Source organism: Pseudophryne corroboree, chromosome 6 (assembly GCF_028390025.1).
Source record: "Pseudophryne corroboree isolate aPseCor3 chromosome 6, aPseCor3.hap2, whole genome shotgun sequence".
Taxonomy (NCBI): domain Eukaryota; kingdom Metazoa; phylum Chordata; class Amphibia; order Anura; family Myobatrachidae; genus Pseudophryne; species Pseudophryne corroboree.
This window is the reverse complement of record NC_086449.1, coordinates 774,250,127-774,275,684: the sequence shown is the minus strand read 5'-3', so window position 1 is coordinate 774,275,684 and position 25,558 is coordinate 774,250,127. Positions and strand designations below refer to the sequence as shown.

Sequence of the window (25,558 nt, the reverse complement as noted above, 5' to 3'; positions counted from 1 at the left end):
TCTTTGCATCATGTGCTGTTTGATTTAAAAAAAATAAAAAAAATAGTCCCCAAATAGATTTTATTGTGAGTGCAAAACAGATACTTCAGCACAATACACCATAACATGAATATAATCAGTGAACAGGTTATTGAGAACGCATTTTGATTACACATACAAAAAAAATTATCCGAAAAGGTGGGAGAGAAAGAGAAAAATATAACATATTAACGTTTTATCTGGTGATTTGGGAATTAAGTGAGAGGACGGGTTTCGTAGAGCAGGGGAATGTAAAAATCAAGCTGAGGAGTGAGCTCGCTGAAATCCAAGCTGTAAATGAGATAGCGAGTATTAGGCTAAACAGATGTGTAAAGTAGAAGGGAAGGGTAGGATAGAAAGAAGAGATTAAGAGATGCTAAAGGAAGAAGAAAAAGCAAAGTTTCATCGTGAGTCGGGGGCCTGAGAAGTCAGAAAGGAATAAGGGAAGGGGTAGAAATAGGGAAGAAGAAAAAAAAAAGAGGGGGGGGGGGGGAGGGTTAGGGGAAAGGGTAGTGGTTGTAGGATGGTACCCAGAATTAGTTCAATCCTGGGAGGGGTTGGTCGTGATACCTATGCCATGGAAGCCAGGTAGAGTGGAATTTTTGAACTGTGTTGTGTTGTAGACTAGTAATATATTCCATGTGTGCGACAAACCAGATTCGGTTCATTAGCGCCTGACGGCTGGGGGCGTCAGGTTTCTTCCAGTTGCGTGCAATTTGGTATTTGGCTGCGCACGAGATGAAAAGGGTCAGATTTTTCGAGTCTTTAGAGACGTGATCGGGTGGAAAGCAGAGAAGAAAGTTAGCGGGCGACAGAGGCACCGGAAAGTCGATTAGATGAGAAAGGAGCGTGCGGGTCATCCTCCAGTACTGAGCTATGACCAGGCAGGTCCACCAGACGTGGTAAAACGTGCCCACTTGACCGCCGTTCCTCCAACACAGGTCGGAGGCATCAGGGTAAATCCTGTGCAGCCGATCAGGTACCAGGTACCATCTCATGTATATTTTGTATGAGTTTTCACGAATAGCTACGTTGATGGAGCATTGCGAGAACGCGGTGCGAATCGTGTGTTTGGGGACTATTTTTTAAATCTGCCATCCTGTCTGACACTGCAGTGCCACTCCTAGATGGGCCAGGTGTTTGTGTCGGCCATTTGGGTCGCTTAGCTTAGTCACACAGCTACCTCATTGGGCCTATTTTTTTCTTTGCATCATGTGCTGTTTGGGGACTATTTTTTTGAAGTGCCATCCTGTCTGACACTGCAGTGCCACTCCTAGATGGGCCAGGTGTTTGTGTCGGCCACTTGGGTCGCTTAGCTTAGTCACACAGCTACCTCATTGCGCCTCTTTTTTTTCTTTGCATTATGTGCTGTTTGGGGAATATTTTTTCGAAGTGCCATCCTGCCTGACACTGCAGTGCCACTCCTAGATGGGCCAGGTGTTTGTGTCGGCCACTTGGGTCGCTTAGCTTAGTCACACAGCTACCTCATTGCGCCTCTTTTTTTCTTTGCATCATGTGCTGTTTGGGGACTATTTTTTTGAAGTGCCATCCTGTCTGACACTGCAGTGCCACTCCTAGATGGGCCAGGTGTTTGTGTCGGCCACTTGGGTCGCTTAGCTTAGTCACACAGCTACCTCATTGCGCCTCTTTTTTTCTTTGCATTATGTGCTGTTTGGGGAATATTTTTTCGAAGTGCCATCCTGCCTGACACTGCAGTGCCACTCCTAGATGGGCCAGGTGTTTGTGTCGGCCACTTGGGTCGCTTAGCTTAGTCACACAGCTACCTCATTGCGCCTCTTTTTTTCTTTGCATCATGTGCTGTTTGGGGACTATTTTTTGAAGTGCCATCCTGTCTGACACTGCAGTGCCACTCCTAGATGGGCCAGGTGTTTGTGTCGGCCACTTGGGTCGCTTAGCTTAGTCACACAGCGACCATGGTGCACCTCTTTTTTTCTTTGCATCATGTGCTGTTTGGGGACTATTTTTTAGAAGTGCCATCCTGCCTGACACTGCAGTGCCACTCCTAGATGGGCCAGGTGTTTGTGTCGGCCACTTGTGTCGCTTAGCTTAGTCATCCAGCGACCTCGGTGCAAATTTTAGGACTAAAAATAATATTGTGAGGTGTGAGGTGTTCAGAATAGACTGGAAATGAGTGTAAAATTATGGTTATTGAGGTTAATAATACTATGGGATCAAAATGACCCCCAAATTCTATGATTTAAGCTGTTTTTGAGGGGTTTTTGTAAAAAAAAACACCCGAATCCAAAACACACCTGAATCCGACAAAAAAATTTCAGGGAGGTTTTGCCAAAACGCGTCCGAATCCAAAACACGGCCGCGGAACCGAATCCAAAACCAAAACACAAAACCCGAAAAAATTCCGGTGCACATCACTAGTTTATGGAGTGTCCTTCATTGATAGTCACCCAATCCCCGGTGTAAGTGCTGGCTACCGTACCCACGTATAACTGCCATTTTCTATCTGCCAGTGGGTGACCAGCATTAACGGAGGTCACACTAATTTTGCTTGCTACTTATTATAGTTACAGATGTGTCCTAATTTACTTAGTTTGTTTGCACCGTGTGGTAGAGAGCGCTTGGCGTGATTCCAAGCTACACAACAGATATCCAGTTTCGTACTATCGCATCTTTTCACATTACAGCCGCAACACCAGCAGACTTGCAGAGCACTGGGGACTCAGTATTTGCACTTTTCTTGCAAGTGTGTGGCGGTATGCATAGCGTGGCTCAGTCGTATTATTCCTCGGTATCTTGCCTTTTTCTCAGATTAGCATTATCTTACTGCCGTAGCAATGCAGTATATACCTGTAGTGAATCTGTCATCATCACCTCTCGTGGATAAGATGGGGGCATTGACTTTAAAGTCATAAGGTTATTTAGCTGATGCAATTTATTGTGGGTGAGTAATAAAGTGGAGAGAGAAATAAGTACAGGCTGTGGGGTATATTTACTAAGATGGGAGTTCTATTTAAGATGGGATGTTGCCCATAGCAACCAATCAGATTTCAGGTATTATCTTCTAGAAGGTGCTAGATAAATGAGAAGTAGAATCTGATTGGTTGCTATGGGCAACATCCCATCTTAAATAGAACTCCCATCTTAGTAAATTTACCCCTGTGTTTGAAAAATGGCATTAGCTGATTGCCCACGACTTGGGGCCTAATTCAGAGTTGATCGCAGCAGCAGATTTGTTAGCAGTTGGGTAAAAACATGGGTGGTCATTCCGAGTTGATCACTCGCTAGCAGTTTTTAGCAGCCGTGCAAAGGCTATGCCGCCTCCCACTGGGAGTGTATTTTAGCTTAGCAGAAGTGCGAACGAAAGGATCGCAGAGCGGCTACAAAGTTTTTTTGTGCAGTTTTAGAGTAGCTCAAAACCTACTCAGCGCTTGCGATGACTTCAGACTGTTCAGTTCCTGTTTTGACGTCACAAACACGCCCTGCATTCGCCCAGCCATGCCTGCGTTTTTCCTGGCACGCCTTCGTTTTTTCGAACACTCCCTGAAAACGGTCAATTGACACCCAGAAACGCCCACTTCATGTCAATCACTCTGCGGCCACCAGTGCGACTGAAAAGCTTCGCTAGACCCTGTGTGAAACTACATAGTTCGTTGTAATAGTACGTCGCGCGTGCGCATTGCGCCGCATACGCATGCGTAGAATTGTCGTTTTTTTGCCTCATCGCTGCACAGTGAACAAATGCAGCTAGCAATCAACTCTGAATGACCCCCTATGTGCAGTGCAGGTGGGGCAGATGTAACATGTGCAGAGATAGTTAGATTTGGGTGTGTTCAAACTGAAATCTAAATTGCAGTGTAAAAATAAAGCAGACAGTATTTACCCTGCACAGAAACAAAATAACCCATCCAAATCTAACTCTATCTGCGCATGTTATATCTGCCTCACCTGCAGTGCACATGGGTGGTCATTCCGAGTTGTTCGCTCGTTGCCGTTTTTCGCAACAGAGCGATTAGGTGGAAAATGCGCATGCGCATGGTACGCAGCGCGCATGCGCTTAGTAATTAAACACAAAACTTTGGAGATTTACACAAGCTCGTGCGACGTTTTTTCAAAGCTTGAGTGATCGTAGTGTGATTGACAGGAAGTGGGTGTTTCTGGGCGGCAACTTGGCGTTTTCAGGGAGTGTGCTAAAAAACGCAGGCGTGCCAGGAAAAAACGCAGGAGTGGCTGGAGAAACGGGGAAGTGGCTGGCCGAACGCAGGGCGTGTTTGTGACATCAAACCAGGAACTAAACAGACCGAGGTGATCGCAATCTAGGAGTAGGTCTGGAGCTACTCAGAAACTGCAAGGAATTATTTAGTAGCAGTTCTGCTAATCTTTCGTTCGCTATTCTGCTAAACTAAGATACACTCCCAGAGGGCGGCGGCCTAGCGTTTGCAATGCTGCTAAAAGCAGCTAGCGAGTGAACAACTCGGAATGAGGGCCTTGGTTTTGCCCAACTCCTAACAAATTTGCTGCTGCGATCAACTCTGAATTACCCCCTTTATCTCTGTCAGGGCCGTTTCTTGGGGCAGGCGAGCAGTGCAACCGCACTGGGCGCCCGTCGCGGCACTAACTGTGGCTGCCTGCTTCCCCCTCCTATTTCTCCCCGAGTAACCCGCTCGGGGGGCGGAGTTTCACGGAATGACGCGGTTGCGTCGTTACGTCACGACTCAACCACGTCACTCCACGAAACTCCCGTCCCCCGCCCGAGCGGAGTACAGAGGGGGATCCAAGTTAGGAAGAGGGAAAGGCCGGCGCGAGGAGCGACTGGTGAGGCGGGCCGAAGAGTGGTAATCGCCTCTGTAAGTATTCTCTCTCTCTCTCTCTCTCTCTCTCTCAATGTGTAAAATAGAGACAACTGCCGTAATGTGTGAAATGGGGACTCTTGCCTGCCGTAGTGTGGGGATTTAATGTATCAAGGGCATTGCAGTGTGTGGCATAATATGGTGCAGGGGGCATTACTGTGTGGGGCTTAATATGGTAGAATTTTTTTTTCCTGTGGTGGTTGTGATCTGTTGGAGCAGGGTCAAAAATTGGATTGTGAGGTAGTCTTTTCAGACGAGGCCACACCCATTTAGATGAGGCCACGCCCCCTTTCCGGGTGCACGCACAAGTTTTATTTTTTTTCATCTAGGTGTGTGGGGGGGGGGGATTTTTTATGTCATGGGGGGGCGCATTTTTTAAATCTCGCACTGGGAGCCAAATTGGCTAGAAACAGCCCTGATCTCTGTGTGAGCAAATGTGTACCAGTATCCTGATGCGCTTCCATTGTGTCATTCCATGCAGGGGCGGATTAACAGAGGAGGGGGCCCGTGTCCAGACTACGTGCGGGTCCCCTCTTCTCTGCGGTGCATTATGCCAGAGTCAACCTGCCATGTTCCAGTGACTAATCACTACTGCCCATACACGGCGGTCATTTTCCCAGTGATTTTGCTGCAGCACTGACAGGGCTGGATTAAGCCTTGGGGGTGCCCGGGGCACTTAAGACAAGGGGGCCCCCAGTGGAAGGTGGGAAAATGTATTTTTGCATACTCCCAACACGACCCATTCCAGGAGGGACAAAATTATCTCTATCTGGACTTTCCTCTTAAAATATGATTGGTGTCACCTGTGTTGAACTATTTCATAGATAAGAAAGGTGTTTCAAAACAGGTGATTGCAGTCATAACTTAAGACAGCATGTTATTCCTCCAGGACTGGGTCATGTTAGGATATATGGATTGTGTATATTAAATTTAACCCAGTGGGGTATATTAGATTTAAACTAATAGTTTAAAAATGCATAGTTACTGTTTATAGCTCCACCTAATTGAATGACAACTATATTATTACATTTTTATGTAGTGGAACAAAGACAATTTAAACAACTTTAGAATACACATAGAAAAAAAATCTATAATTTATCCTGTCACATGCAAGAATAGCAGCAGCAGCCTCTGCACTACTTACACACTGGTACAGGACTCAGGAGGACTCTATGTGTGTGTCTCTCTCTAGACCCTCATTAGATAACAGTTCACACAGGACTCAGACACCGAGGTAGGAAGGAAGAGAAGCTGGGGTCCTTGTGTCACTTACAGCTCTCTCCACCCTATCTCTCCTCTGGTCGGAAAGCTCAATTGGTAGCTCATAAAACCTGATACTCTGCTTGCAATGCAGAGCCGGCCCTAGGTATAGGCAAACTAGGCAATTGCCTAGGGCATCTGGTATGCCTAGGGGCACAAGCAGCTTCTGCTGATTAAAATGATATGTGGCATGCCTATATTCTGTGTGTAGCATTTCGTATGCAGATACAGCCACAGTCGCACACAGTATATAGGCATGCCACATATCATTTTAATCAGCAGAAGCTGCTTGTGCATCCTAGCCACATAGCAATGCAAATAAGATGCATTTTTATAAAAAATAGGCACCCGACATTAGCAGAGCTACCAGTTGACTCATGCCAGGAACTACATGTGTCATTATGTGTATAAGGACATTAATAATGTGTAACATATATGTAAGGGGCACTATGTGTGTCATTATGTGTAGAAGGGAACTAATAATGTGCAGCATATGTGTAGGGGAAATTTTGTGTATAAGGGCATTAATAAAGGTTGGCATATGTGTAAGGGGCATTACTGTGTGTTATTGTGTATAAATGCATTACCAATGTGTGGCATTATGTGTATAAGGTGCTCTACTGTGTGGCGTAATGTATAGAAAGGGCACTACTGTGTGGTCTAATGTGGATAAAGAGCAATATGGTGTAGTGTAATATGAATAAGGAGCAATATTGTGTGGTATAAAGTGAATAAGGAGCAATTTAGTATGATGTTATGTGAATGAGGGGCACTACTGTGAGGAGTAACGTATATAAGGTAAAGTGGTACTACTGTGTGATGTAATGTGAATAAGGGACACTATCGTATGATAAATTGTGAGTAAAGTTGCACTACTGTGAGGCATAATTTGAATTGGGGGTACTATTGTGTGGCCATGCCCCTTGCCAGCAAAACACATACCTTTTTGGGCTATGCGCCGAATGTACACACTGTTCTTATTTAAATTACAGGTGGTAGGAAAACAAAATAAGGACTGCTATGGGTGCGGGGTGATGGTGCTGGGAAAAGGGTGTAGGGTCAGAAGCGGAACTAGCGGTGGTGCTAGGGGGCACCAGCCAAAATCTTGCCTAGGGCATCATATTGGTTAGGGCCGGCTCTGTTGCAATGCATACTGCCCTGCTCACATTCTGGCTGTCTGATTCTGCTACTGCAAGAGAGGGAAAGCTAGCGATGTTGGTGTGCTCTGCCGGGGGCCCCCCTAACAAAGGGGGGCCTCGGGGGACAGTATGCCCTGTGACCCCTCCCACCCTCTTAATCTGGCTATGAGCACTGACACAGGGCTCCGGAAAGGTAAGTAATTAAACATGAGTGCAGTGTGTGCGGCGTGGGCCCCCCAGACCCGGGGGCCAGTGTGCACCGCACAAACTGCACCCACTGTAGCTATGCCAATGATTCCACGCCATCAATCCCATATTTTTCTAAACCCTCTTGTAATAGCGACCAATAATCCCCCTAGGACTGCTTAAAACCCTGTACTGTGTTGCAATGTAAGAATTGTAAAAAAAAGTCACCTACTGTGTGGTCAGTACTATAACACTAAACGTAATGGCAAACATACAGGGGGAAATGTATCGAACCTCAGAGAGACAAAAAGTGGAGAGTTACTTTCTGCTGCAACTGTCATGTAACTAGCGCAGTCTAGAAAATGACAGTTAGAAGTTGATTGTTTTCTGTCGGCAGCTTCTCCACTTCTCTCTCTAAGGTTTAATACATTTCCCCCACAGTATGTTAAACTATATTATAGTGTCAATAACGTTTTACTGTACATCAATAGCAAATTGAAAGGGTCAATACAGAGAGATTTAAAAAAAATGTCAAATACTGATTTTTTTTAGTTTTTATCTTACCTTAAAACTGAGTTCTTTGTCGCACAACCTGGCAATTCCAATAAAATGGCTGTATAGACGTATGCCAGGTCCGTCCTGGTCAGGAAAGTATTTCCAAATTAATTCCGAAATCCTTTACCTCTGCTTTTAAGCCTGACTCGCTCATTTGTAATACCTTAACCCTTTCTGTACTGCATCAGCAGCCTGAATAACGGAATAGCTACGCAATCTATTACGTTATAACATAATAATATTTCTAGTAGTCTTTTGACAAGTTCCCCTGTTCCTGTCATGCCATCTGGATAGTGGACGGTCTTTCCCTCAGTACCACTGTGAGACGCAAGGGGTTAAACCAGCGGCAACCCAGCGTAATACTAAAGAGCTATTCAAACTTTGCCATGAACTGTAGTTCTGAAATCTCATAATCTCCTTTCTTTAAGAATGTTCTACAGGTCTCGCCTCCGCCAGCAGTAAGCAGCAATGGTCAGCAAAGTGGTGACTCGGACTCTTTTGTTCCTGCTTATGAGGGGGCAGAAGATTTTCCTTGGTAGGAAAAAAGTTAAAGAAACAGAGAATAAAAACAACATCTGACTTATATAAGTGAACTAATCAGACGTTATATTGCCCACACTACACTGGTTACCGTCCCGCTTCATACACTATAAAAGAGTATACACATGGGCATGATCAATAACTAGAATAACTTATATACTGTGAGCAAATGAATGAAAATGTTCTAACATGAATGATGTGGAAGAGTGCGGTGAGCAACCTCTGAATCATTTCTGTGTAAACTGAGTACATACTTTGCAAAGTAACAGGTGCAGCATAGGTGATCAATCTGAAAGTATTTAGTATATAGACAAGTGACATGGCACCTGATAACTTACAAAGCCAAGACCAGCATCAATCTTAGATATAACCTTGAAGACAAATGTTCCAGTCTCTTTGGTTGAAAAAGAAAGAGATAAATGTCTAAATATGATTGACTAAAAACTCCTGCCTGGTGCTTGTATCACCAGACTACTGTATTCCAGCGACCTTAAAGACACATAACCGGCCACAGGACCTTCAGCAATTTAGGTGCGTAATGATATATATTTTCATGTATGTGTGATAGTTGCAGACTTCTGGTCTGCCACCTCCGGAAGAGGGCAGCCAGGTAGGCTAGGCGTGGGGTGCAGCAGAAATGGGGGTGATAGCGCATTCTCATCATCATGACCCCTTCCCCCACTATACAATGCTGTGATAACCGCCACTGTGAAAGGGTACACAGGGCCACCATGTCAGTGCAAAGCACGTCACTGGCTGCCCCGACTGCCCACTTCCTGGAGAAAGAAAGTACAGCTGTGGGGAGACTTGCCCACTGGTGAGCCCCCTGAGATTAAGGAGAGTAGGCAAGTTGGCAGTGAACAAGGGACACTGGTGGGTCCAAAGGGACATGTGTCCATAACCTGTACTTACCTCTCCTCCGTGGTAATCACCAGCCTAGGGGTCTATCTACTAAGCCTTGGAGGGAGATAAAGTACCAGCCAATCAGCTCCTAACTGCCATGTTACAGGCTGTTTGAAAAATGACAGGAGCTGTTTGATTGGAACTTTATCTCCTCTACCAAGGGCATAATAAGAGCGACCAAGGGCATAATAAGAGCGGATGGGGCCCGTTAGGCTAATCAGTGATGGATTGGAGCAGAACTAAGCAGAATAGAACAATCCCACATCTTGTCAGAGGAATACAACTAGCAAATAGAACCTATGTGCAGGAGGTTAGAGACTTACCTTACTTCCGGAGCCCTGTGTGCATTACTCTGTGGAGACTGGCATCCGGCACGATATAAGGGGAGGAGTGGTCCAGAGGGGGGCACAGTAAGGACACAGCAGAGACCCCCAGGCACTTGGAAATAGACTTTCTCAGAATTATTGTTTCTATTCAGCTCTGAGTCCCCTACCTACCAGTGCCCTCCATGAGCCCCTGCTGTCAGCTACAACAAGGAGATCTGCCCAGAATTACTTTTTTTCCCACAACACTTTCCAAGTTCTACACAAGGAACAGAGAATAATGTGCTGCCTGGCAGGGGCCGGGCCATGAATAACATTTGTAAAGGGTCCATCCTGGCAAACGCTGCCGTCACACCATCATCATTCCTGCACTTACACATTGCTGAAGAAAATGGAGACTTTTATTTTGTTCGCTTCTTATGTGTTTGGATGGGGTTGTAGTTATGTGACCGTCTGTCACAGTACCGACCGCTACATCCCGCCCGATCAATATCGCGCCGATCGGCATGCCGACTAACCGGGACTTTTCCCAGTCGTGGGTGTCCACGACACCCATAGAGTCGGAACAGAACCTGTGGTGAGCGCAGCGAGCCACCGAGCCGTCTGCGTGGCGAGTGCAGTGAGCCCGCAAGGGGCTTCGTTGCGCTCGCTTCTCCTGACTGCCTGTCACACATACCCGACCCGTTTGGATGCCCCAAGTTCCGCGGAGATTATTCATGTTTCAGCCTCAGAGCCTTAACGCGTCCGGATTACTCGCCCCATACCAAAAGTTCCTCATGCCAGTATAAAGATTAAGGGGCCCATTTATCATTCAATATTTGCGGCTATGTACCCGAAAACACCCGTTTGCTACCGCAATCTTCTGATTGCGGTAGCTCATTGTAGCCTATAGGCTACACTTTGGGGAGATGTAGTTCCGGCAGAGTTCCCCAGGAACCCTCCGCCGGAAATGGCCGCTGTGAATAGCGGTTACCCTGACCACGCATGCGCAGCGGTCCCGGTTGCACACTCGGGGCATCGCAGGGACGGGCTCTATTTCGGAGCCCCTGTCCTTGCCTGGTTCTATATCCACCAGATAGGATCGCATTATGCAATGTGATCTGGGCGCGATATTAGCACCCAGGATTGCATATGCGATCATTGGTGAATGGGCCCCCAGTTCTTTTTTTCTAGAAATTAAGGTGGCTACTGTTCTCAGAGACCTGCTGTTGAATTAGGTAGACATCTATGGAAATAATGTAGAGAAAGGGCGCCCTCTAGTGTAGTATTTGATGTACAGTACACATCTGTACTTATAAGGGGAAAACGGAAAGTTCCCATTAAATTGCTCACGTACTGTACCAGAAAGTAATATATGGCAAACTTATCTACGTATCTAAGTGGATGATTTATTATACAAAAAAAAGTTAGGGCCAATCCTCCAAAAATACCAGTTTTCTGAGAGTTGCAGCAATTTTTTAGTATCAGGGCCAGGGCCGTATTGACAGCATTGTAGGCCCTAGGCCAGTGATAGGGAACCTTTGGCACTCCAGCTGTTGTTGAACTACACATCCCAGCATGCCTTGCTACAGTTTTAGCATGGCCAAATACCAAAACAGTAGCAGGGAATGCTGGGATGTGTAGTTCAACAACAGCTGGAGTGCCAAAGGTTCCACATCACTGCCCTAAGCAAAGCAATGCAGGCCTGCACAGTAATTCTAACAGAAAAGCCTGCCTCGCCACCCGACCTGCATCCACCTCCCCCTTTCTCTGGTCCTGGCAGCTCCATGGTCCTCGTCCACCTGTGGCCCGTCCCTCCTGGTAATTACATATGCTGTGTCTGTCGGATGGCGTTTATCCCATCTTCAGGTCCCAGTGGCGGGATCCGGTCTCTAGGTCGACAGTAACTAGGTTGACACTATCTAGGTTGACCACTATTGGTCGACAGTAACTAGGTCGACAGGGTTTCTAGGTCAACAGGGTCTCTAAGTCAACAGGTCAAAAGGTCGACATCAGTTTTTCATGATTTTTTTATTTTTTTAACCTTTTCATACTTAACGATCCACGTGGACTACAATTGGGAACGGTAATCTATGCAGAGCGCAGCGGTAGCGGAGCGAGGCACCTTGCCCGAAGCATGGCGAGTGAAGCCAGCAATGCGAGGGGACACTGTGCACTAATTGGGGTTCCTGGTCACTCTACAAAGAAAATTACACAAAAAAAACATTTAAAAAATCATGTCGACCTTTTGACCTGTCAACCTACACCATGTCGACCTAAAGACCCTGTTGACCTACTTACTGTCGACCAATAGTTGTCGACCTAGACACTGTCGACCTAGTTACTATCTACCTTCCATACCACACCCCCAGTGGCTTCCTTCTCCGGTACATCATATGTGATGTCATGCTGTCACTGCCGCTGAAGTGAGGAAGAGCCACAAAGAGGAGCAGGCTCTGTATATAGTGAGAGCGGTCTGGAGGGAAACAGAGAGGCTGAAAATCTGCTGGAGGTACACAGGGCATAGAGCTGATGGAGTGACAGAGGCAGAGATATGTAAAAGGGGCACTACTGTGAGCATTATGTGTATAAGGGGCACTACTACTGTGAGCATTATGTGTATAAGGAGCACTACTACTGTGGGAATTGTGTATAAGTGGCACTACTGTGGGCATGTTGTATATGGGTCACTACTGTGTGGCATAATGTGCATAAATAGGATTTTAATACCTACCGGTAAATCCTTTTCTCCTAGTCCGTAGAGGATGCTGGGGTCCACTTCAGTACCATGGGTATCGACGGTTCCGCAGGAGCCATGGGCACTTTAAGACTTTTTCAGAGTGTAAACTGGCTCCTCCCTCCATGCCCCTCCTCCAGACCCCAGTATAGGAACTGTGCCCAGGGAGACGGACATTTCGAGGAAAGGATTTACTTTTAAGTTAATGGTGAGATTCATACCAGTTCACACCTCAACCATGCCGCACAACATGGCATTCAACAAACCACATGCCAACAGGCATGAAACATAACAGCAAACGTGCTGAAAACATTTTCAACAAAATAACAACTGCAGGTAATGTACGCACTGGGCTGGGTGCCCAGCATCCTCTACGGACTAGGAGAAAAGGATTTACTGGTAGGTATTAAAATCCTATTTTCTCATACGTCCTAGAGGATGCTGGGGTCCACTTCAGTACCATGGGGTTATACCAAAGCTCCAGTACGGGCGGGAGAGTGCGGATGACCCTGCAGCACCGATTGACCAAACTGTAGGTCCTCATCGGCCAAGGTGTCAAACTTGTAAAACTTAGCAAACGTGTTTGCCCCTGACCAAGTAGCTGCTCGGCAAAGTTGTAATGCCGAGACTCCCCGGGCAGCCGCCCAGGACGAGCCCAACTTTCTAGTAGAATGGGCAGTCACCGAATTCGGTATCGGCAAACCTGCCATAGAATGAGCGTGCTGAATCGTACCTCTGATCCAGCGCGCAATAATCTGCTTAGAAGCAGGACACCCAATCTTGTTGGGAGCATACAGGACAAACAGCTCCTCTGTTTTCCTTATCCGAGCCGTTCTTGCGACATAGATTCTCAAAGCCCTAACCACATCGAGAGACTTTGAAGCAGCGAAAGTGTCAGTAGCCACTGGCTCCACAATAGGTTGGTTTATATGGAAAGAAGAATCCACCTTTGGAAGAAATTGTTGACGAGTTCGAAACTCAGCCCTATCTTCATGGAAAACCAAGTAAGGGCTCTTGTGAGACAAGGCCCCTAACTCAGACACCCTTCTTGCAGATGCCAAGGCCAACAGCATGACCACTTTCCAAGTGAGAAATTTCAACTCTATCTCCTGGAGAGGTTCAAACCAATCCGATTGAAGGAATCGCAACACCACGTTAAGATCCCATGGTGCCACAGGAGGCTCAAACGGAGGTTGGATGTGTAGCACACCTTTCACGAATGTCTGAACTTCTGGAAGGGAGGCCAATTGTTTCTGAAAGAAAACGGACAAAGCCGAAATCTGGACCTTGATTGAACCTAATCGAAGGCCCGCATCCACACCCGGCTGGAGAAAATGGAGAAAACGTCCTAACCGAAATTCTTCCTTTGGAGCCTTCTTGGTTTCACACCAAGACACATATTTTCTCCAAATACGGTGGTAATGTATAAACGTTACTCCTTTCCTGGCCTGAATAAGAGTGGGAGTGACTTCTTTGCGAATACCCTTTCGGGGTAGGATCCGGCGCTCAACAGCCATGCCGTCAAACGTAGCCGCGGTAAGTCTTGATACACGCACGGCCCCTGCTGTAGCAGGTCCTCGCGAAGAGGAAGAGGCCGAGGATCTTCTATTATTAACTCTTGAAGATCTAAATACCAAGACCTCCTTGGCCAGTCTGGGGCAATAAGGATCGCTCGAACTCCTGTTCTCCTTATGATTTTGAGAACTTTTGGTAACAGTGGAAGTGGAGGGAAGACATATACCGACCGGAACACCCACTGGGTCACTAGTGCATCCACTGCTATTGCTTAAGGGTCTCTCGCCCTGGAACAATATCTCTGAAGCTTCTTGTTGAGACGAGATGCCATCATGTCTACTTGAGGAAATCCCCAAAGACCTGTCACCTCTACGAAGACTTCTTGGTGGAGGCCCCATTCTCCTGGATGGAGATCGTGTCTGCTGAGGAAGTCTGCTTCCCAGTTGTCCACTCCCAGAATGAAAATTGCCGACAGAGCTCTTGCATGTCTTTCTGCCCAGCGGAGGATCTTTGTCACCTCTGCCATTGCTGCTCTGCTTTTCGTTCCGCCCTGACGGTTTATGTACGCGACTGCTGTTACATTGTCCGACTGGATCTGTATGGCTTGATCTTGAAGAAGATGTACCGCTTGTAGAAGGCCGTTGTAAATGGCTCTCAACTCCAGAACGTTTATGTGAAGACAAGCTTCTTGACTTGAACATCTTCCTTGGAAGCTCTCCCTCTGTGTGACTGCTCCCCAGCCTCGGAGGCTTGCATCCGTGGTCACCAGGATCCAGACTTGAATCCCGAACCTGCGTCTCTCTAGGAGGTGAGAACTGTGTAGCCACCACAGGAGCGAAATTCTGGCTTTGGATGACAGGATTATCCTCTGATGCATGTGTAGATGGGATCCGGACCACTTGTCCAATAGGTCCCACTGGAATACTCTGGCATGGAATCGGCCAAACTGTATGGCCTCGTAGGCCGCTACCATCTTTCCCAACAACCGAATACATTGATGAATCGACACTCTTGTTGGTTTCAGAATTTGTTTGACCATTCTCTGGATTTCCAGAGCCTTCTCTACTGGAAGAAATACCCTCTGTAGTTCTGTGTCCAGTATCATCCCGAGGAAGGGCAATCTCATTGTCGGTTCCAATTGTGACTTTGGAAAATTTATGATCCAACCGTGATGTTGGAGTATTGTCAGGGAAAGTGCAACGTTCTGCACCAACTTTTCCCTGGACCTCGCTTTTATCAGGGGATCGTCCAGGTAAGGAATTATATTGACTCCTTGCTATCGAAGGAGGACCATCATCTCCGCCATCACCTTGGTGAATACCCTCGGTGCCGTGGAGAGTCCGAACGATAACGTCTGAAACTGGTAATGGCAATCCTGTACTGGGAATCTCAGATAAACTTGATGCGGAGGATAAATGGGAACATGTAAGTATGCATCTTTTATGTCTACTGACACCATGAATTTCTCCTCCTACAGACTGGAAATCACTGCCCTCAGAGATTCCATCTTGAACTTGAACCTTTGTAGGTAGAGATTCAGATTTTTCAGGTTTAGGATTGGTCTGACCGAGCCGTCCGGCTTCGGAACTACAAATAGGCTTGAATAAAACCCTTCTTCTTGTTGTAACAAGGGAACCAGGACAATGACTTGATCCTGACACAATTTTTGTATTGCTGCTACTACTACTACTTCCCTGTCTGGGACAGAAGCTGGTAAGGCCGATTTGAAAAAGCAGCATGGGGGAACGTCTTGAAACTCCAGTTTGTACCCTTGGGACACTATTTGTACGACCCACGGGTCTAGGCCAGATTGAACCCAGAAGTGACTGAAAAGTTTCAGACGTGCCCCCACCTGAGCGGACTCCCGCAAGGGAGCCCCAGCGTCATGCTGCAGGTTTAGCAGAAGCAAAGGTTGATTTCTGCTCCTGTGATCCCGGAGACACTGTGGGCTTTTTTCCTTTTCCCCTTCCTTCTCCCGCAAAGAAAGGGGAACCTTTACCCTTTTTGTATCTATTGGGCCGAAAGGACTGCATGTGAGAGTGATGTGTCTTATTCGCCGGTGCAGGAGCATAAGGCAAGAATGTCGACTTACCTGCAGTAGTCGCAGAAACTAAAGCATCAAGCCCATCTCCAAACAAGGCCTCACCTTTGTACGGGAGAGCCTCCATATTCCTTTTCGAATCTGCGTCAGCATTCCATTGGCGAATCCACAACGCCCTCCGTGCTAGGCTTGCCATTGTAGCGGCTTTTGATCCCAAAAGACCAATATCCTTCATGGCTTCTAGCATATACGCAGCAGCGTCTTTGATATGACCTAAAGTTAGGAGTATCTCGTCTCTATCTAATGTGTCAGTTTCCGATAACAAGTTTTCTGACCACTTTTCAATAGCATTACCCACGTGCAGGCAATGGTAGATCTTAGTAATGTCCCATTGGCCACATAAATAGATTTCAACGTAGTCTCTAACTTGCGGTCTGCCGGCTCCTTTAGTGAAGCCGTCCCAGGCGCAGGGAGAATCACCTTTTTTGTTAACCATGACAGGGCACTGTCTAAAGCAGGGGGTGACTCCCACCTTTTCCTGTCCTCTGTTGGGACAGATTACGCTACCTGAATTCTTTTAGAAATCTGAAATTTCTTTTCCGGGTTTGCCTAGATTCCCACAAATAAACTGTTCAGTTCATGAGACAGAGGAAAAGTTACCTTAAGTTTCTTTTCTTTACAAAAGTAAGCCTTCTCCTGAGGTAAAGGAGGGGCTCCGTAACTTCTAATACCTCCTTTATAGCCACAATCATGTATTGAATGTTTTTTGACAATTGTGGATCTATTTCCCTGGAATCACTAGTGTCGACGTAGGAATCAGAGTCCGTGTCGGTATCAGTATGTAGTATTTGTGCAAATTACCTTTTATGTGACCCAGAGGGATCCCCTGTGGATGAAAAAACAGAACCACTAAAAATCACATCTTCCACGGATTTTCTCCAGGTTTCTGCATGAGACTCAGACTTATCCATTCAGGCTCATGGTGTGCCGGCAGCGCCACCACATTACAACTCTGTGTCCCTAAAATGGCTCCCTTAGGGGAAGAGCTCCCTGCCTCAGACATGCCACACACTTGCACAAACACACCACAGACTCTCCGGGGCTTATAGGGGACAGACCCACAATAAAATCTGTCAGAAGGACACAGAAGGACTTGCAAGTTCACAGCCCAGTGCCAGCGACTAAAATCCCTGTACATGTAGAATGTCTACAGAGACTTTTAGTGCTTATTACACTGCCAAATTGTTATTAATTGAACACCAATACACTCTGCTTCCCCCCCCCCCCCCCCTTTTTTTCACCCTGATACTTGTTTCAGAAGTGGAGGAGGACCAGCATTTCTTCCCCTGCAGCCTGCCTTGGAGAAAATGTCGCTGAGCAGTGTGCTGGCTGACTGAGGAGGAAGCCACGCCCCCGTAATGGCGCGTTTCTTCTCAGAATTTTCCACACTATTTTTTATACTGACGGGGGCTAGGACTGTGCCTCAGCATCTTATGTCCCCTTTTAGCCAGTTTTGAGTAGGTTTCATGCTGCCCAGGGCGCCCCCCCCCCCCGCGTCCTGCACCTTGCTGTGCCTGCGTAATGGGTAGCATGATCGCGCAGCGTTCCCGCCCGCTGTGCGGTACCTTTTAGCCGTCACGATGACTGAAGATCCTTTCTTCTGTACACTCACCTGTCTTCTGACTTCTGGCTCTGTAAGGGGGGTGACGGCGTGCTGTGGGAGTGAGCGCATAGCCGCAGCTAGTGCAGAGCCGGATTAAGGCTTCGGGGGGCCCGGGGTACTTAAAAAAAGGGGATCCTAAAGTCTAAAATGAAAATCAGAATATATATATATATATATATATATATATACTGTGTATATATATATATATATATATATATATGTCAAGATACACAGAGCAAGTTCAGGCGGCACTCCACGGATTTTCAACACCAAAAAAGACAGCTACACAGGCTTGAATGTCAACGTTTCAGGTGCTATTTAATCACACCTTTCGTCAGGATACAAACACAGAGAATACAACATACCTTATATAGATCACCCAGTGTCCAGACCCTAATCACCTTCACCACCCATTTCCGGTCACGGGTGCCGTCATTAAACACGGCAACCCACAGCTGACGGGAGATCGGGTTTCCATGGTAACAAAACAAACATCACGTCACCTCCGTGCTCAAGGTCTCCCACACCCCCGGAGTCCGCCCAACGGAAGCGCATCAGAGCGCGTCTACCAGTCAGCGGACGGGGGAGGCGGGGCCCATCACCAAGGTAACAAGTAAATAATAACAAAAGAACCAACAGTCAGTGTGCGTAATCTTGCTGAAAAAACATCACAGGCAATTAAGGAACAACTCTCTATGACGTATCGAACTGTACATAAGACTGCTACGGCAGGTTAAATGAGTCTGGATGCTGAAAAAACATTAATGGATAGGTTATCTAAAGGATTGCAACATTAGAACAGTGTATATTGATAACCGTGTAGTAGTTAATTTAAAGCTACTACGGTCCATAGAAGCAACCGCAGAAACAATCAGTTACCACTGGACTGATAGGTATGTACGAGAATTATATCCCTGTACTTAAACTAATTACTTCTAAGATAAAAAAAACCATTATAGATTACATAGACATGCAGTAGTAATCAACCTGTAAACCAGACCAGGTCAATTAGAGAAAGAACCAATAATTTGGTGCTTGATTAATGGAAAAAGCTCATTGGAGCTGTTTTAACATTGATAGGTACATCCAATATCTAGAGTGCTCATTAATGCTATCACCGGACCCATTAAACCAACATCAGAAAAAATTTACAGGAAACATAGAAGAGATAAATTTTCATTAAGGCCCATTGGTGAGACAGTATTAAGGTCGTTTATCCATCGTGCCTCCAACTTTAACAGCTTCTTATTTCGATCGCCCCCTCGCGACATAGGTGGAACATGGTCCACCAATTTGTAGCGCAGCGTGGCCATACTATGGCCCATTTCCTTAAAGTGACGCGCTACCGGTTGTTCGGTGGCTTTGCCCTCCAGGGCCATTCTAATGGAAGATCTATGCTGTGCAGCTCGCTCCCGGAAAGTACATACGGTTTTGCCTATGTATGCTAAGCCACATGGGCATTTAATGATATAGATGACAAATCTTGAGGTGCAAGTCAGTACATGCTTAATAGCGATTTTTTTACCAGAATGAGGGTGAAGTACCGCTGGTCCCGTTTCCAGGAATCTGCAGGTTGTACATCCCGTACACTTGTAGGACCCAGGTGGCTTACTTAGAAAATGAGATCTAAGCTCTCTTTGTGGTGATATTATATCGGAATGTACCAGCCAGTCCCTTAAATTTCTTCCTCGACGATGACACTTGAGTAAATCACTATTGTGGAGTGCTGGAATGGAGTTATCCGTTGGGCGGACTCCGGGGGTGTGGGAGACCTTGAGCACGGAGGTGACGTGATGTTTGTTTTGTTACCATGGAAACCCGATCTCCCGTCAGCTGTGGGTTGCCGTGTTTAATGACGGCACCCGTGACCGGAAAATAAGAATTTACTTACCGATAATTCTATTTCTCGGAGTCCGTAGTGGATGCTGGGGTTCCTGAAAGGACCATGGGGAATAGCGGCTCCGCAGGAGACAGGGCACAAAAGTAAAGCTTTTACAGGTCAGGTGGTGTGTACTGGCTCCTCCCCCTATGACCCTCCTCCAGACTCCAGTTAGGTACTGTGCCCGGACGAGCGTACACAATAAGGGAGGATTTTGAATCCCGGGTAAGACTCATACCAGCCACACCAATCACACCGTACAACTTGTGATCTAAACCCAGTTAACAGTATGATAACAGAGGAGCCTCTGAAAGATGGCTTCCTAAACAATAACCCGAATTAGTTAACAATAACTATGTACAAGTATTGCAGATAATCCGCACTTGGGATGGGCGCCCAGCATCCACTACGGACTCCGAGAAATAGAATTATCGGTAAGTAAATTCTTATTTTCTCTATCGTCCTAAGTGGATGCTGGGGTTCCTGAAAGGACCATGGGGATTATACCAAAGCTCCCAAACGGGCGGGAGAGTGCGGATGACTCTGCAGCACCGAATGAGAGAACTCCAGGTCCTCCTTTGCCAGGGTATCAAATTTGTAAAAATTTACAAACGTGTTCTCCCCTGACCACGTAGCTGCTCGGCAGAGTTGTAATGCCGAGACCCCTCGGGCAGCCGCCCAAGATGAGCCCACCTTCCTTGCGAAATGGGCCTTAACAGATTTAGGCTGTGGCAGGCCTGCCACAGAATGTACAAGTTGAATTTTGTTACAAATCCAACGAGCAATCGACTGCTTAGAAGCAGGTGCACCCAACTTGTTGGGTGCATACAGTATAAACAGCGAGTCAGATTTTCTGACTCCAGCCGTCCTTTAAATGTATATTTTTAAGGCTCTGACAACGTCCAACAACTTGGAGTCCTTCAAGTCGTCTGTAGCCGCAGGCACTACAATAGGCTGGTTCAGGTGAAACGCTGATACCACCTTAGGGAGAAAATGCGGACGCGTCCGCAGCTCTGCCCTATGTCGAATGGAAAATTAAATAAGGGCTTTTATAAGACAAAGCCGCCAGTTCAGATACTCTCCCGGCCGAAGCCAGGGCCAGTAACATAGTCACTTTCCATGTGAGATATTTCAAATCCACATTCTTTAGTGGTTCAAACCAATTGGATTTGAGGAAATCTAAAACTACATTTAGATCCCACGGTGCCACCTTAGGCACCACAGGAGGCTGTATATGCAGTACTCCTTTGATAAAAATCTGGACCTCAGGGACTGAGGCCAATTCTTTTTGGAAGAATATTGATAGGGCCGAAATTTGAACCTTAATAGATCCCAATTTGAGACCCATAGACAATCCTGATTGCAGGAAATGTAGGAAAACGACCCAGTTGAAATTCCTCCATCGGAGCACTCCGCTGCTCGCACCACGCAACATATTTTCGCCAAATACGGCGATAATGCTTCGCGGTGACTTCCTTCCTTGCCTTTATCAAGGTAGGAATGACTTCTTCTGGAATGCCTTTTCCTTTTAGGCTCTGGCATTCAAACGCCATGCCGTCAAACGCAGCCGCGGTAAGTCTTGAAAAAGACAAGGACCCTGCTGAAGCAGGTCCCTTCTCAGAAGTAGAGGCCACGGATCGTCCGTGACCATCTCTTGAAGTTCCGGGTACCAAGTCCTTCTTGGCCAATCCGGAGCCACTAGTCTTACTCCTCTTTGCCGTATAATCCTCAATACCTTTGGTATGAGAGGCAGAGGAGGAAACACCTATACCGACTGGTACACCCAATGTGTTACCAGCGCGTCCACAGCTATTGCCTGCGGATCTCTTGACCTGGCGCAATACCTGTCCAGTGTCTTGTTGAGGCGAGACGCCATCATGTCCACCATTGGTTTTACCCAACGGTTTAATAGCATGTGGAAAACTTCTGGATGAAGTCCCCACTCTCCCGGGTGAAGGTCGTGTCTGCTGAGGAAGTCTGCTTCCCAGTTGTCCACGCCCGGGATGAATACTGCTGACAGTGCTATCACGTGATTCTCCGCCCAGCGAAGGATCCTGGCAGCTTCTGCCATTGCCCTCCTGCTTCTTGTGCCGCCCTGTCTGTTTACATGGGCGACTGCCGTGATGTTGTCCGACTGGATCAACACCGGTCTTCCTTGAAGCAGAGGTTTCGCCTGGCTTAGAGCATTGTAGATTGCTCTTAGTTCCAGAATGCTTATGTGAAGAGACTTTTTCAGGCTCGACCACACTCCCTGGAAATTTCTTCCCTGTGTGACTGCTCCCCAGCCTCTCAGGCTGGCATCCGTGGTCACCAGGATCCAATCCTGCATGCCGAATCTGCGGCCCTCCAATAGATGAGCCTCCTGCAACCACCACAGAAGGGATACCCTTGTCCTCGGCGACAGGGTTATCCGCAGGTGCATCTGAAGATGCGACCCTGACCATTTGTCCAACAGATCCCTTTGCATGGAATCTGCCGAAAGGGATTGCTTCGTAAGAAGCTACCATTTTTTCCCAGGACTCTTGTGCATTGATGTACAGACACCTTTCCTGGTTTTAGGAGGTTCCTGACCAGGTCAGATAACTCCTTGGCTTTTTCTTCGGGAAGAAAAACCTTTTTCTGAACTGTGTCCAGAATCATCCCCAGGAACAGCAGACGAGTTGTCGGCATTAATTGGGATTTTGGAATATTCAGAATCCATCCGTGCTGCTTTAGCACCTCTTGAGATAGTGCTAAACCCATCTCTAGCTGTTCTCTGGACCTTGCCCTTATTAGGAGATCGTCCAAGTATGGGATAATTAATACGCCTTTTCTTCGAAGAAGAAATATTATCTCGGCCATTACCTTTGTAAAGACCCGAGATGCCGTGGACAAACCAACGGCAGCGTCTGAAACTGATAGTGACAATTTTGTACAACGAACCTGAGGTACCCCTGGTGTGAGGGGTAATTGGAACGTGGAGATACGCATCCTTGATGTCCAAGGATACCATAAAGTCCCCTTCTTCCAGGTTCGCTATCACTGCTCTGAGTGACTCCATCTTGAACTTGAACTTCTTTATGTACAGGTTCAAGGACTTCAGATTTAGAATAGGCCTTACCGAGCCATCCGGCTTCGGTACCACAAAAAGAGTGGAATAATACCCCTTCCCTTGTTGTAGAAGAGGTACCTTGACTATCACCTGCTGAGAATACAGCTTGTGAATGGCTTCCAAAAACCGTCTCCCTTTCTGAGGGGGACGTTGGTAAAGCAGACTTCAGGAAACGGCGAGGTGGCTCTGTCTCTAATTTCAACCTGTACCCCTGAGATATTATCTGCAGGATCCAGGGATTTACCTGCGAGTGAGCCCACTGCGCGCTGTAATTCTTGAGACGACCGCCTACCGCCCCCGAGTCCGCTTGCGAAGCCCCAGCGTCATGCTGAGGCTTTTGTAGAAGCCGGGGAGGGCTTCTGTTCCTGGGAAGGAGCTGCCTGTTGCTGTCTCTTCCCTCGTCCTCTGCCTCGTGGCAGATATGAATAGCCCTTTGCTCTCTTATTTTTAAAGGAACGAAAGGGCTGCGGTTGAAAGGTCGGTGCCTTTTTCTGTTGGGGAGTGACTTGAGGTAGAAAGGTGGATTTCCCGGCCGTAGCCGTGGCCACCAAATCCGATAGACCGACCCCAAATAACTCCTCTACGCATCGCCTGTCCACTGTCGTGTCCATAAAGCTCTTCTGGCCGAAATGGACATAGCACTTACCCGTGATGCCAGTGTGCAGATATCTCTCTGTGCATCACGCATATAAAGAAATGCATCCTTTATTTGTTCTAACGACAGTAAAATATTGTCCCTGTCCAGGGTATCAATATTTTCGATCAGGGACTCTGACCAAACTACCCCAGCACTGCACATCCAGGCAGTCGCAATATCTGGTCGTAGTATAACACCTGCATGTGTGTATATACCTTTTTGGATATTTTCCATCCTCCTATCTGATGGATCTTTAAGTGCGGCCGTCTCAGGAGAGGGTAACGCCACTTGTTTTGATAAGCGTGTTAGCGCTTTGTCCACCCTAGGAGGTGTTTCCCAGCGCTCCCTAACCTCTGGCGGGAAAGGGTATAAAGCCAATAACTTCTTTGAAATTAGCAGTTTTTTTATCGGGGCACCCCACGCTTCATCACACACGTCATTTAATTCTTCTGATTCGGTAAAAACTACTGGTAGTTTTTTCACACCCCACATAATACCCTGTTTAGTGGTACCTGTAGTATCAGCTAAATGTAACATCTCCTTTATTGCCAAAATCATATAACGTGTGGCCCTACTGGAAAATACGGTTAATTCGTCACCTTCACCACCGGAATCAGTGCCTGTGTCTGGGTCTGTGTCGACCGACTGAGGCAAGGGGCGTTTTACAGCCCCTGACGGTATTTGAGGCGCCTGGACAGGCACTAATTGAGTGTCCGGCCGCCTCATGTCGGCAAACGACTGCTTAAGCGAGTTGACGCTATCCCGTAATTCCACAAATAAAGGCATCCATTCTGGTGTCGACCCCCTAGGAGGTGACATCCTCATATTTGGCAATTGCTCCGCCTCCACACCAATAACGTCCTCATACATGTCGACACACACGTACCGACACACAGCAGACACACAGGGAATGCTCTATACGAAGACAGGACCCACTAGCCCTTTGGGGAGACAGAGGGAGAGTCTGCCAGCACACACCAAAAAGCGCTATATATGACAGGGATAGCCTTATGATTAAGTGCTCCCTTATAGCTGCTTTTATATTAATATATTGCCATTTATTTTGCCCCCCCTCTCTGTTATACCCTGTTTCTGTAGTGCAGTGCAGGGGAGAGACCTGGGAGCCTTCCTGACCAGCGGAGCTGTGACAGAAAATGGCGCCGTGTGCTGAGGAGATAGGCCCCGCCCCTTTTTCGGCGGGCTCGTCTCCCGCTATTTAGTACATTTAGGCAGGGGTAAATATCTCCATATAGCCTCTGGGGCTATATGTGAGGTATTTTTAGCCTTTTTAAAGGTTTTCATTTGCCTCCCAGGGCGCCCCCCCCCAGCGCCCTGCACCCTCAGTGACTGCCGTGTGAAGTGTGCTGAGAGGAAAATGGCGCACAGCTGCAGTGCTGTGTGCTACCTTAAGAAGACTGCAGGAGTCTTCAGCCGCCGATTCTGGACCTCTTCTTGCTTCAGCATCTGTGAGGGGGCCGGCGGCGTGGCTCCGGTGACCATCCAGGCTGTACCTGTGATCGTCCCTCTGGAGCTTCATGTCCAGTAGCCAAGAAGCCAATCCATCCTGCACGCAGGTGAGTTCACTTCTTCTCCCCTCTGTCCCTCGTTGCAGTGATCCTGTTGCCAGCAGGAATCACTGTAAAATAAAAAACCTAAGCTAAACTCTCTAAGCAGCTCTTTATGAGAGCCACCTAGAATTGCACCCTTCTCGGCCGGGCACAAAAATCTAACTCTAACTGGAGTCTGGAGGAGGGTCATAGGGGGAGGAGCCAGTACACACCACCTGACCTGTAAAAGCTTTACTTTTGTGCCCTGTCTCCTGCGGAGCCGCTATTCCCCATGGTCCTTTCAGGAACCCCAGCATCCACTTAGGACGATAGAGAAATGGGTGGTGAAGGTGATTAGGGTCTGGACACTGGGTGATCTATATAAGGTATGTTGTATTCTCTGTGTTTGTATCCTGACGAAAGGTGTGATTAAATAGCACCTGAAACGTTGACATTCAAGCCTGTGTAGCTGTCTTTTTTGGTGTTGAAAATCCGTGGAGTGCCGCCTGAACTTGCTCTGTGTATCTGCTCTGTTTGGACCGAGGGAGGGCACCCAGGTATTTAATTAAGGTATTTGGAGTGCCGGTCATACTGGAATTATATATATGTCAAGAGATTGAAGAAGCAGGGAGCGCCAATAGTGCATTAAAAGTGTACAACAAATTTATTTTAAAATCCAAATCGGTAACAAGTGTGAACCCGTACCATAAAAGGCGGTT

The 25,558-nt window shown here is 47.1% G+C and overlaps 1 protein-coding gene across 6 annotated transcripts in view; it reads right to left on the bottom strand.

The window, feature by feature from the left end:
* The window catches only part of LOC134933461 (cationic amino acid transporter 2-like), a 170,239-nt gene that overhangs the window by 65,374 nt on the left and 79,307 nt on the right, over positions 1-25,558 (bottom strand). Inside the window, exon 1 of one of the 6 annotated variants that reach the window (XM_063928689.1) lies at positions 9,751-9,954. The exons of 4 other annotated variants lie outside the window; for them this stretch is intronic. The gene's annotated coding sequence lies outside the window, so the exon portion shown is untranslated. Of the gene's footprint in view, positions 1-7,993; positions 8,501-9,750; positions 9,955-25,558 lie in introns of those variants that run through there. One more of the 6 variants, XM_063928688.1, reaches the window with a different exon arrangement.